Raw genomic sequence first — 13,977 nt, forward strand, 5'->3', positions numbered from 1 at the left:
AAAAAGGCAACACAAATACAGTATACACCACATTCAGCCCATTCATTCATGTCAATCAGGCCACATGTTTTCATCAACCACCACACTGGATGTTTTCCCTCGCAATGCAGCGAGGAAAAGATCTCCTTGCATGGCGCATCCACGCTTGGCAGTCCTCTGCAGTGATTGCCAGACAACCGGCATTCATTGCGTCTAGGAGGGACATCTGGTCATGTGGACGGTCATCATAAACTTTCCACCTCCCACGCAGAGAAGAATTCCTCGATTGGATTGAGAAAAGGAGAGTATGGAGGGAGAAATTGCATCATCATTCGTGGGTGGGGCAGCAAACCATTCAGTAACCCAGACGGGAGTGCTGGAAAGCAACATTGTCCCATATGATGACGAAGCGGGACATGTCAAACCTCACCAGCCCTCTCTCTTCTGGTGGTACAACTCTCTGGTGCAAAGCATCAAGACATGCGAGGAGACGTTCTGTATTGTATGGGCCAATTGTAGGGATGAGGTGTCACGTTTTCACTTTTCACGTTCTCTTTTTATTATATTATTTGCTCTGCACACACTCTTAACTCAGGGGAGACGTTAAGGAGGACAGAGATGTTTAAAACTCCTAGTGGTTTATGTTCGAGCACTGGACGAGCGGTGTGTCCTTAAAACCTTTTTATTTAATCAAGAAAATCACTCAGACTCATTTATTCAAAGTTTTACGAATCAGAGCAACATCAGCGCTCCTTCGTTTTATTAAAATGCCTTCAATATTGGTTTAGTAGTTTGCGCATACTACCAAAACCCGAAAACATGTAACAATAATTAGCAATCCTAAGTTTATTACAAGCTTCAGCATTTAATACTTCAATAACATAATACAATTATATGTATTCAGTGCAGCCCTCAGGCTGGTTAAGCACAAAGCCTACAAGCACCCACTGCTATATTTTAGCACATTCAATATAACACTCTTAATACTAAAACATTGTTTCAAAACCTCATAGCAATATAACCAATAAATGCGAGATAACAATATTACCATTAATATGCTTACCTCCTATTATAAGGAAGAGTAGCGTGAACAAAAGAGAAGGACTGTTCTGTGGAGATCTGCAAAGGATGGACCACACATAGCTCTGCCAAGCTTGATTGTGGTGGTCTCAGTGTGATCGGCCCAGGGTTTTTATACAATTTTCGTCCCATTGAAAGCAATGGGAAGCCCCAATTAGATCCAGTCATCAATCTATATTGACAGTCCTTATCTCTTGGCAAACAGTAATCTCTAAAGAATTCAACCAACTCCTCAGACTCAATTAAGGTCATATGCCAACAAATCAACAACATTTAATAAATCAACACTAGCCCATGTTCTCATCCACTCATTCTTGGCCCCCCTCCTTCATCTGAAAAGTTAGGTGAAGCAGAGTTCACAAAATCCCTGCAACCTTGATTCACTACTTAATATGGGTGCATTATAAAAAGGAGTGGTGTTTTAAATATATGCAACACCAATATAAGAAAAGTGGTGTTTTTTGAATATATGCAACACCAATAGTTATATCATAATATAGCAGTTATAGTTATAATGATTATAATTGATTACATGAACTTGGCTTTCAAAAATATATTCCCTCATGTCATCTCACTCTCAAATTAATTTCATTCTTTCCTTACAGGTGTGTGTTTAGCAGGTATTATAGGGAACTTCCATCTTATATCTTTTTAATGTAGAGTTTTCTCCTTATGGAAAACCTAACTATTTTACTGAGCTGTAAAGCTGTAATGTTTTCTCCTATGGGCCCCTGGTAGCTTGAACTTAATTGACATCCAGATGACCCTGTATTTTTCAGCTATACACATACTGGCTAAAACCAGCTTGCTGGAGACACCTCTTTTCTTGCCAAGTTTAATAGTGATTAATGTTCCCTAGAACTTTCCTTACACCTGTATCTTACGTGCTTGTTCCGCCCGACAACTAACTATCTTAAGTGCTAAGACCATCCGTTCTAACTCCCTATTTTTGCAGTCCGGCCCGATACTATAAGCCTTCTGATAAAAAAATTCCGGCTTCTTCCCACCAAAGAGGCCTTCCAGCAGCTAATATTAATTTCTCCAAGGGCAGGCTGATAGAGAGTTCAAGAAGACAGGTCACATAGAGTTTACTCTCCTAAAACCTCCTGCTTTTATTCTTCATTATTTATTCAATCCTTTTATTTTGCATTTTAAACACAACATCTTTTTATGCTGCGTCTTTTAACTTCAGAGTCAAACTAGTACATTACTTCTTATAGCGTATGGCTGCTAACCTTATTACTTTCTGCTAGCAGCAGTATATCCGCAATATTACAATAGGATTTTATTCCATTTTTCTGCTCTCTAGTTGTGGTGTATCTTCTGACAATGCTTATTTTCTTAAGTTAGAGTCTGCTTTTACTCTAGGTTGTTCTTACTCACCTACTTATTTTAAAACTGAATTACAAGCAGAAACCTACTCAAAGCGAGGTCTTTTAATCCTTTTCTGTTTTTCTCTTTCCCTTAAGAATACTCCTAACTCCTTTTCCCTTTATATTCAGAAGTTATAATTCTTGAATGTAAGCACACAGTAATTCTTTTCATTGAATTAGGACTCCGTTTTTAACTATGCTCATCTTGATAGAAAACAGCTTCAGGTATGCTATCATATTAAGCAAAGTGAATCATATGATCTTATACATAAAAATTGTTCATAGTATTTCATACTAACAATAATTATCACTACCTATGATTATATGTTACCACAGCAATCTATACCATTTAAAACAAGCATATTAACATACATCTATTAGTACAGCATTATTCTGTAGTCAAGCTGAAAAGTCTTAACAGAGATTTCAGCACTAAATTCTGGGAATCGTGCCAATTTTAATAAGAGACTGCTCAAGGCCGGCCAGTGTATCAAGTTGTACCAGATTCTGTTTTTCGGTCTTACAGAGAGAGCACTTTACAGTATTTGTTACAGACTAAAGATTATTCAAACATTACAAATGGTTACAGCACATATCATTTCATTAATACATTTCATTTTTAAATCATCCAGTCCATGTCCAATGTTTCAGCTCGTTCCCAGCAGGACTCCACTTCTGTCTTGGGTTCAGCTCGGGTCGGCTCTGCAAACACCACAATACCTATTTTGCTCTACATTATTAGTGGGCAGACTTAATACAACTGAATCTGAATCAATCGAGGAGCCGTGAACTCTAGCCACTGAAATTCTCCATGCAAAGGAATCCAATTTCTTACTACACATAATAACTGGTTCGGGGTCAGCCGTGACAGATCCCCCTTCAGGTTCCTCGAGAGACTCAGATTCAAACACCGGCTCCTGCTCCTCATAAAGAACACGAACAGAGAAAAGCCAAGGTGCAGTATAACAACATTGTTCACATGTTTTTTTTAAAATTCTCATTATTCTTGTTATATTAAATATTTCAAACAGTTTCCAGAATCCCTGCTGCTTCATGAAATGGATGTTTGTCATTCCCTGCTCATAAATATATGTCTGTCTATACAGTAGGGTCTGCTGGAAAAGTATTTAAATATCATCCTATGTAAATGAATCCCTATAAATCACGGGTCATAAGGAACCTGTTCAGCAATTTCCAATGCTTATGCTATGGGTTCTTGCTTATTTATTTTATTTTATATTATAATTTTTAAATGTATTTTTATTATTATTATTATTCTCTTGGAAATCAGCTCGTAACAGAGAAAAAAGCGCTTGCTTCTCCTTCAATGACCTGTTTCATCGTTTGATTATTTATTCACAAGGTCTCTATTGAAATATGAGTGCAAGTTTTTCTTTGTCTTATTACAAGCAGATATATCTGTTAAAATGAATATATCGCCGAGACTTAAAGAATAAACTTCCACATTTCTTGATGTTATTTTATCAATTGATGTTACAAAAACCCATAGTTGTTAATCAATTATATATAATCACTAAAACCAAGACAGGCTAAAAGTTATTTTTTCAAACGTATAACATTTCATTGCTTGCAATAGCATACCTATTAACTTCTTCCACTATACCTGCACCTAAAGAGTTAAAGTGGCTCCCAGCTGACTTGTTTATCAGTGTTGTCATGGTTTCCAAGCAAGGTTCACTCCTTTCAGTTCTTGTTACAGACTTACAAAAGTTAGTATATATTTAAGACACAAAGACCAAGCTTCTTATCTTTTCCATTTGTCAAAAACACCCAGAGCACATCAAAACTGAATTTAAGAAAGTGTTAAAAGAAAAAAATATTCATTGTACTTTTTTTTTCAATAGTTCTGCAATACAAAAGCTGCCTTCTGTGTTTCAAAAGCAAAGTGTATATTAACACACTTTCTCAATAAACAGTCATAAGCATTTTGTACTTTCCAAACTGCTCTCTTAAATCCCTATCATTCTCATTGCATGGTTTTGCTTTACCTGTCAAGTCAAGGCAATAATTCTGTTACATTCCTTTTGCAAAAACAAAACATAAAAGCTTTAGTTTTATTTTAACGATGTAACCAGTAAAATAATCACATTTATAATATAAAAGTTTTTACTTTCATTACTGTTCAAATGTATTATTACTAATTATTTATTTTTAAGTTTTATTCTTATTTTTGTTTTTCCAATTCATGTAATAAAATAAGACGAAACCATGCTAGGCTTTACTTATAACCATTACAGAATTACTAGTAAACTGCAATAACATTTTTCTTTTTAAATTGTTATAAACAGAATTACATTTATTTAATGTATACTCTAGAGTTAAATAGTATACTGTATATTTTCTTTTCCTTAATCATTGTCAAATGAATAAAGTCTTTGATTTTTCATGCAGTCTGTAATTCAAATATGTATTTGATTCTTAAAAACTCATTCATGAAAATATTTAATGAAATATTTCCAGGTGCAATTCTTACTTTGTTCCTTTTGGTTTCTGAATGTGTTGCAGGCAGGGCAAACATCTTCTGCAGATCTCCACAGTTTCAGCATGCAGTTCAGTCCACCATTAATCTCGCAACTGATGCAAAGTTCCCTTAAGTGCACTATGCAAGGAACCTGCTCCTTGATGAGCTGCCAGTACTATGGCTTGTCGACTTGCTTTAGGGGGTACTATCCTTTTGCTTGTTTTAAACAGTCGGTATAGAATTCCCTTGTTCCAACTGGTATCTGTCCCCGTCCGGCGGGAACTCAGACAACAGCTGGCTATCAGCTAGCAAATTGATCAGTTTTGCTGCTGATGCTGATGACCTTGTACTGCTCCTTGCGCTAATTCATCAGCGCGATTATTTCCCACTATAGTTACTTCTTTCCCCTTCTGGTGACCTGCTGCATGCTGAACACTGATCCTATTGCTCCTGAATGTTTCAATCTCTTTCCATATATTGGCATGCGCTATGGGCTTACCCTTATGGTCAGAGTAACCATTCTCTTTCCATGTTAGAGAGTGAATATTGAATTCTTGGGTGCAGTAACTTGAGTCTGTAATCAATAATATGGTCTCACTGGGCGTCCCCAAACTTTGAGCCATTTGTAATCCCTTCAATAGGGCTTTAGCTTCTGCTACTTAAGCGGATCGACCTGATACCACTTCAGAGTGGTGTTACGTTTCCTCATAAATTCCATTCCGACTTCTTCCGACGGATATCCCTATTCCACAAACTGGAATGGATCCATCTGAGAAGATTAACCAGTCAGGCACAAACGGCTGTCCTGCTGGGGCAGTTCATTCCTCCCATTTTTCAAACGGGGGAAGGTGAAGGAATTTACTTCTGAGGTTAGAGGCTAGCTCGGAGACGGTAGTGAAGATTATTCTAGGGTCTGCTAGCAAAGTGACCCATCTATCCCACCGTAATTTAAGCGCTTTCGTGTTTATCAGTGATCCCTTTGTTAGGGTAGCTAGTCCTGGGGTATCACTGAAAACTTCAATAAGATCATCCTGAGCTAGGTTGAATAAGGACGGTGCTACTCTAGCAAGAGCGGTTAGCATCCTTTTTTCATAACAAAACTGCTGTTCTGTGAGGTGAAATTGAAACCCCAATTCTTTATTGGCATTTCATCCCCTTTATTTTTCACCCCTACTGCAGCTTGTTCACCAATATGGAAGTAGGCTTCCAAGGACTTACCACTAACTCGAGTGGTAATATCCTGCGCTTCTTGTATTAACGTCTTAAGCTGCGTTAGCCTAAGTTCGTCTTCTTCTGTCCACGAGACCCCTATTCCCTCAGCGTTACCGTGGGACATCTTTCGATACAACGGGGCTGCCAGGACTAAGTATCCTGTTACAGTGTTTCTCGCATAATTAAACAACCCCATCACGGCTTGGAGTTGCTTTATTGTTTTTGGGGAAGAAATACTGCTAACTTTTTCTTTAAAGGCTGTACTCAGCTTCATACCCTGATGCTTAATCTAATTTAATTTAATTCTAATTTATTTATTTATTTTATTTAAATGTATTAAATTATTTAATGTAATATAATTATTTGTTTCTGTATCATTATCTTTATTAATTCCAATATTTCAAATAATCTTCCACCTTCTCTATCATAATTTCAACTGCTTCTGCTGCTAATGGGTTAAAAATCGAACGTCTGCTATGTCTTTCACTCTATGTTATTTTAGGTCTGCTCACTATGCATTCCCGATCTCTGGGCTCTCCAAGACCCCCTCCTCCTTATACTCACAAGCTGGTGCAGTCTGTGAGCTCTCTCTCTCTCTCCCTGCAGGTTACCGCCCCTCTGGGTGAACTAAACATTCCTCACTTGCATTACAAGCAGAGGCTGTATCAAGGCTGCTAACACTGCTTCACTTAAATTTTTTAACTGAATTCAGCATTCCTTCTCTAGGACTACATGAATCATAGCAAGTGAAATGCATGTAACAAACTGGTTGCAGTTACATCCATTCCTCACTTCTAACTTTACCTTTTTTTTTTTTTAAATCCAATCGTAACTTTCTTCCTGAATTATTAAACCGCTTGCATCAGACAGGGCTCTAACCACACCTCCTCCATGTAAGAGGTTTTCATTATTATTTATTTCTTGGCAGACATTAGCTGTAACAGCCAATAAATTATACATTGGTTGTCTAACGTATTCAGCGCTCTAAGTTTTTCAGAGTTTGTTACTTTCTGTGCTCGTATCCCTTTAGGACCTGATCGCAAGTCACATGAATTAGTGGGTGGAGCCGGTGCTCTCTCCTCTCTGCTAGTTGCAGCTTCCCAAGGCAGATTTACTGAGTTTTCTCTTGCAGTTTTTTTTTCATCAGATTTATTCCTTTGCTTGCTTAACTTATTTTTCTTTCTTTCTTTGGACACATTAAGGCAAGTAACAGCTTACTTTCACATACTCGTTTTTTGTTAGCAGTTTCTTCCCCCATTTCTGACTCAGAGGAGGAAAGTTGAGACTCCATCTCATCCTGTTCCCCCCTATCCGAAGCGCTTTCCAGATTATCATCAATATTCATTTCTCTGTCTATAGTCTGAGACAATCTGTTTATAACTGCATAAACCCTTTCTTCCACAAAATTATTTCAAGGAGTTTTTCTATGAATCTCCCTGTAGATGCCATTTAGAGTAGCCCGTTTTTACTATTTATAATAGCCCGTTCAACGCCCTCTTTTGCTAGACTTTATTTTACCGGAAGATTTGTGCACAAGTGAGGTTGCCGCATCTGGGGTTGCGTCACAACGTCGGGTTTCCGGAGTTTAAATACCCATACGCAATTCACTTTACAAAATTACGTGATGGAATTAAAATGTTTAAACTATTTCAGTAACGCGTTTCAAAATGTTAAAGAATTTTAATTATTATTGGTCGATTGTATTTATTAGTGTTTTCTAGATTAGGTTTATTTTGCGGACCGTTTATTTCGCTCGCCCCACGTTGGGCGCCAACTGTCACGTTTTCACTTTTCACGTTCTCTTTTATTATATTATTTGCTCTGCACACACTCTTAACTCAGGGGAGACGTTAAGGAGGACAGAGATGTTTAAAACTCCTAGTGGTTTATGTTCGAGCACTGGACGAGCGGTGTGTCCTTAAAACCTTTTTATTTAATCAAGAAAATCACTCAGACTCATTTATTCAAAGTTTTACGAATCAGAGCAACATCAGCGCTCCTTCGTTTTATTAAAATGCCTTCAATATTGGTTTAGTAGTTTGCGCATACTACCAAAACCCGAAAACATGTAACAATAATTAGCAATCCTAAGTTTATTACAAGCTTCAGCATTTAATACTTCAATAACATAATACAATTATATGTATTCAGTGCAGCCCTCAGGCTGGTTAAGCACAAAGCCTACAAGCACCCACTGCTATATTTTAGCACATTCAATATAACACTCTTAATACTAAAACATTGTTTCAAAACCTCATAGCAATATAACCAATAAATGCGAGATAACAATATTACCATTAATATGCTTACCTCCTATTATAAGGAAGAGTAGCGTGAACAAAAGAGAAGGACTGTTCTGTGGAGATCTGCAAAGGATGGACCACACATAGCTCTGCCAAGCTTGATTGTGGTGGTCTCAGTGTGATCGGCCCAGGGTTTTTATACAATTTTCGTCCCATTGAAAGCAATGGGAAGCCCCAATTAGATCCAGTCATCAATCTATATTGACAGTCCTTATCTCTTGGCAAACAGTAATCTCTAAAGAATTCAACCAACTCCTCAGACTCAATTAAGGTCATATGCCAACAAATCAACAACATTTAATAAATCAACACTAGCCCATGTTCTCATCCACTCATTCTTGGCCCCCCTCCTTCATCTGAAAAGTTAGGTGAAGCAGAGTTCACAAAATCCCTGCAACCTTGATTCACTACTTAATATGGGTGCATTATAAAAAGGAGTGGTGTTTTAAATATATGCAACACCAATATAAGAAAAGTGGTGTTTTTTGAATATATGCAACACCAATAGTTATATCATAATATAGCAGTTATAGTTATAATGATTATAATTGATTACATGAACTTGGCTTTCAAAAATATATTCCCTCATGTCATCTCACTCTCAAATAACATACATCTATTAGTACAGCATTATTCTGTAGTCAAGCTGAAAAGTCTTAACAGAGATTTCAGCACTAAATTCTGGGAATCGTGCCAATTTTAATAAGAGACTGCTCAAGGCCGGCCAGTGTATCAAGTTGTACCAGATTCTGTTTTTCGGTCTTACAGAGAGAGCACTTTACAGTATTTGTTACAGACTAAAGATTATTCAAACATTACAAATGGTTACAGCACATATCATTTCATTAATACATTTCATTTTTAAATCATCCAGTCCATGTCCAATGTTTCAGCTCGTTCCCAGCAGGACTCCACTTCTGTCTTGGGTTCAGCTCGGGTCGGCTCTGCAAACACCACAATACCTATTTTGCTCTACATTATTAGTGGGCAGACTTAATACAACTGAATCTGAATCAATCGAGGAGCCGTGAACTCTAGCCACTGAAATTCTCCATGCAAAGGAATCCAATTTCTTACTACACATAATAACTGGTTCGGGGTCAGCCGTGACAGAGGCAAAGAACACCATCGCTGGAGATAGCGGCACACATGGTGATGTTGCATCCCTTTGCCCTGGCACATTTACGGTGGCCCTCTAACCAATGAGGTTCCTCCCTCGTCTCCTTACTTTTGAAAGGTTGAAGCCGGCTTCATCCACATAAATGAATGTATGGGGTGTTGTGTCTGCTTCAAGCTCCATTATTCTCTAAGATAAAAAATACAATAGAAACACAGTATTTAAGTATACATAAAGTAAATCCATTGTAAAATATTCCAGCTGCATGCAATGCAATGTTTTACTGTAAGAAAAGGCATTACAGTGACAAACCCTTACCTGTACATACTGGAGTCTAGTCACTGTTTCTTTGGAATGGGACCTTGTAAAGTTGTTTCATGCCTACTTTGTGTCTTTTAAGGACCCGATCAATAGTGGCTAAACTCACACTGTTGACATTTCTGAACATGTTGTGATCTTGAATGACGGCTGTCTGGATCTCTCGCAATCTTATGGAATTGTTGACAACAACCATATCCACTATGGCAGCCTCCTGTGCCGCAGTGAAGACTTTACCTCTGCCACCGGCGTGTGATTGTCTTTGAATTCTATAAATACACTAAATATGTACAAACTGTGACATTTTGATGGTCACATGAGGGGCATTGACAGAACAACTGTTTTACACATATATTGTGCTGTATACAGTACAGTAATACTGAAATACAGTGTGGTATAGCATTGTAACTTACCTATTCTCATTCTTGAATATTGTTACTATTGATGTACAGCTGATCTACCCGCTGCCCAGCCTCTCTCATGGAAAGGCCATGATTGACAACATGGTCAATAATTGTGGCATGAATTTCATCTGAAACATTAGCTCTTTGTATTCCCCTTTGAGATACTCCACCACCACGCATCTGAACCCCTCTTCCTCTATGGGCCCTGTGATGGGTGGTTCTGTGTTTTTTGTATTGTTTAGAGTGGATGTGAGTGAGTTTGGGGTGTGGTTCAGTGAATTTATGTGTGAGGAATGTGTGAAATGTGCCTGGGCTATGAGGTGCGAATTGCCCAATTAGCCCAGGCACCTGTATAAAAGGGAGTGGTTGGGTATGTTAGGAGGAGAGTGTTTGTTAGGAGTTGAGTGTTTGGAACAGTGAAAAGACGTGTGTGAGAGAGTGAGTGATTCTTTCTGTATAGTTTATGTTTAAAGCCTGTTTTTGTGTTCGTCTTTTTGGTTGGCCATTGTGCCTTTTTATTTGTGTTTTGTTAATTAAAATATTTTGGTTTCACTGCACTTTCTGTCTCTGAGTCTTCCCTCTGCCGCTATCCTGCCACAGGCCCCTATACCTCTCCTTTGTCCTTGCCCTCGCCCTAGGCCTCTTACTTGGTCCATTCTTGAAAACAGCAACTCAGACGTGACCTCTTTTATGCATGAATAAGGACTGATTGCTGATTGAACAATTGTGCAAAGAAGTTTTGCACACATGCAGAAGAGGTTCACATTCATGGGAGCAATTTGTATCAGCTGTGACCAAATGTTTTAATTTTGTTTGCATCTGTTGTAGAGAGCTGTGTTTACTGTTTTGCAAAAATGTGCTTAGCATTTGCATTGTGTGTGAAAGCAATGAGAAATGACACACTGTTTTGCAAAAAAGAATGCTGTTGTGCTCATTAGGTTATGATAGAGATCAAGTGGACCCCAGTTTCATTAAAAGTGTCTTAGCAATCGAGAAAAACTGTAATTAAAGACATTGGAATTTCAAGCCACTCCTAGGTGGAGACATTAAAAGCATTCCACATAAGGCATTATTATTTGTTTTTAACAGATGCCTTTATCCAAGGTGACTTACAGAGACTGTTGCATCAGCTGCAGAGTCACTTACAACAACGTCTCGCCCAAAAGACAGAGCACAAGGAGGTTAAGTGACTTGCTCAGGGTCACACAGTGAGCCGTGATTAGAACCGGAGACCTCCTGGCTACAAGTCCTTTGCTTTAACCATTGGAGCACACTGCCTCCTGAAGGTAGCATTGTAGTGAGAGCTCCAAATGAGCTGTGTACTGGGTTTTTTACACGTGATAATTAAACTGCGCATGTAAATACACAGAGCAATGCTGCTGCACCGCTGCAGTTCGCATGTTATCAAGCTTCTTGTACTTCATTGGTCCCCGGCATCTCAATGGTCAATTGTGAATACACTGCATGCGGTAGATAGAGAAATAATGGGACAACTTGTAGCTTGCTTGGGAATTGTCAGAAACATGTACATAGGAACATAAGAAGAACATAAGAAAGGTTACAAACGAGAGGAGGCCACTTGGCCCATCTTGCTCGTTTGGTCGTTAGTAGCTTATTGATCCCAGAATCTCATCAAGCAGCTTCTTGAAGGATCCCAGGGTGTCAGCTTCAACAACATTACTGGGGAGTTGATTCCACACTCCCATGGTTCTCTGTGTAAAAATGTGCATCCTGTTTTCTGTTCTGAATGCCCCTTTATCTAATCTCCACTTGTGAGCCCTGGTCCTTGTTTCTTTTTTCATGTTGAAAAAGTCCCCTGGGTCGACATTTTCAATACCTTTTAGGATTTTGAATGTTTGAATCAGATCGCCGCGTAGTCTTTTTTGTTCAAGACTGAATAGATTCAATTATTTTAGCTTGTCTGCATATGACATGCCTTTTAAACCCGGGATAATTCTGGTCACTCTTCTTTGCAGTCTTTCTAGAGCAGCAATATCCTTTTTGTAGCGAGGTGACCAGAACTGAACACAATATTCTAGATTAGGTCTTACTAATGCATTGTAAAGTTTTAAAATTACTTCCCTTGATTTAAATTCAACACTTTTCACAATATATCCGAGCATTTTGTTGGCCTTTTTTATAACTTCCCAACATTGTCTAGATGCAGACATTTCCAAGTCAACATAAACACCTATCATAGATTCCTTCTTCAATTTTAGTATCTCCCATACGTTATTTATAATTAGAGCTTCTGTTTTTCGGGTTTTATTAATTGTATTTTTCAGTGTTTATTTTTAGCTATTTTCGAGTTTTATGTATATCTTTTTTTTGGGGGGCTTTCGTTTTTGATATAGTGTAAGCAATTAGTGTTTTCGGTTACTTTCCAAAATGCTTGAGCGTTTTTCTTTTTTTTGTGTCAAAATATGTATAGTAACTGGACAGTACTTGCACACTTAAGTTGTACCCTCTTTCCTTTGCTGTCTTCCACAGCGAAATCCCTCTGGTCACAGGCACATTCTTCTGGGGTTTTTGTGAGAGGCATTTTTGTACATTTCACAACAATTCTGTTTAAATGCTCTGCATCCCAACTGTAATACAGCTTGAAACCCCTCTAACAAGCCTCCATCCTGATTGTAATCTAGTTTTAAATCTTGCAAATGGAGTCTCCAATAGAAATGTAGGAATGTGCTGTCACTCAGTAGCTGGGGCGGGTTTAAAGCATTCAGAACGAATCAGTGATGGATGCAAGTCAGGAAAGCAGCACTGGGAAATGTATTTATTATTACTTTTGTAGTAGGTTTTATTTTTAATGGGAAAAGGGTAAAGTAAGTGTGAATAGATGAACCATTTCCACAGTTTTTTTGGTGTTTTCTGGTGTTTATTGGCTATCCACTGGTTTAATTTTTGTTTGTATCAGGGGTGTTTTATCGGGTTTTATCAGTTAAAACCGAAAATCAGAAGCCCTATTTATAATGCACATTTTTATTGCCTGCTTGCAGTACCTTACACTTTTCTCTATTTGACATGTGTCTGCCCAGTTCTGAATGCTGTCTATATGATTTTGAATGACCTTTGCTGCTGCATCAGTGTTTGCCACTCCTCCTATTTTTGTGTCATTTGCAAAATTAACAAGTTTGCTTGCTATACTAGAATGTAGGACCTAATACTGATCCCTGTGGTACTCCACTGGTTACCACGCTCCATTTTGTGGTTTCTCCTCTGATCAGTACTTTCTGTTTTCTACATGTTAACCATTCCCTAATCCATGTGCATGCATTTCCTTGAATCCCTACTGCGTTCAGTTTGAGAATTAATCTTGTATGCAGGACTTTGTCAAAAGATTTCTGGAAATATAAATACAACGTCATATGCTTTGCAATTATCCATTGTCGATGACCAATAGTGGTTTTCAATAGAAAAGAAAAACATAATCTATCCACTCGCTTGCACAACAGACTGAGAAATGAAGATTTGCAGAAAGCAACTGTAAAACTCTAACAGTCCAGTACTAGTGGGAGGAGAGTCGGTGAACACTGTAGCATACAACATCGAGAGTAGCAACTTCCCAGACTGTAATATTATTAAGATTATTAAGACAGGACTAAATATCTTATTTTGTCAGGTGGAAAATAAGGAAAGTCATACGTACAGTATTTCCTGAAAGTACTCATGACTTCAAGGCAATGTTGCATTTTACTCACCCAAAATA

At 38.0% G+C, this 13,977-nt stretch overlaps 1 long non-coding RNA gene across 1 annotated transcript; it reads right to left on the minus strand.

Moving 5' to 3' along the window:
- Nucleotides 1-691: 691 nt before the first annotated feature.
- On the minus strand, nucleotides 692-10,430 carry LOC131736765 (uncharacterized). Its single transcript, XR_009328347.1, has 2 exons — nucleotides 10,278-10,430; nucleotides 692-9,735 (listed from the first exon to the last, which is right to left on the minus strand). It is a non-coding gene; the product is annotated as an uncharacterized LOC131736765 (long non-coding RNA).
- Between the last annotated feature and the right edge of the window lie 3,547 nt (nucleotides 10,431-13,977).

This window comes from Acipenser ruthenus, unplaced genomic scaffold (genome assembly GCF_902713425.1).
Source record: "Acipenser ruthenus unplaced genomic scaffold, fAciRut3.2 maternal haplotype, whole genome shotgun sequence".
NCBI lineage: Eukaryota > Metazoa > Chordata > Actinopteri > Acipenseriformes > Acipenseridae > Acipenser > Acipenser ruthenus.